A 470-nucleotide genomic window follows, 5' to 3' on the forward strand; every position below is an offset into this window, starting at 1 on the left:
AGGAAAATAGACAAAACTCACATAAAAATTACAGGAGCTTCTTTGTAAAATGAATAGAAATTCTTCAATAGGCCTCTGGGGCTGAGATGTGAGGAGGATGAGGAAGAAAACAATAGTGGGAAGGACGCACTGGAGGACTGTTACTATCTGAATCCTATCGCCTACAAAACATCAACTGATCAATCAGGCACAAGAAATGTGTTCTGCTTCTTTCTGTTACCTTAGAAATAACCTGGACGTCGAACATTGGTGAAAAGAAGAGAAAAAATAAAAATTAAATAACTTGGAAGCTCCTGATGATTTGAGATCAGATCTTTACATACTAAGAGATGGTTGCTATATCTGGGGGCCTTGAGTGAAAGGCAGCAGTGGGAGCCCAGCACCCATTTCCAGACAACTCCACAGCCCAGAGCCCAAACTCAGGAGTTATGAGTTGAATTTATTTTGTCAAACAAAAAGGGTCAAACTCT

Source organism: Symphalangus syndactylus, chromosome 23 (assembly GCF_028878055.3).
Source record: "Symphalangus syndactylus isolate Jambi chromosome 23, NHGRI_mSymSyn1-v2.1_pri, whole genome shotgun sequence".
Classification (NCBI taxonomy): Eukaryota; Metazoa; Chordata; class Mammalia; order Primates; family Hylobatidae; genus Symphalangus; species Symphalangus syndactylus.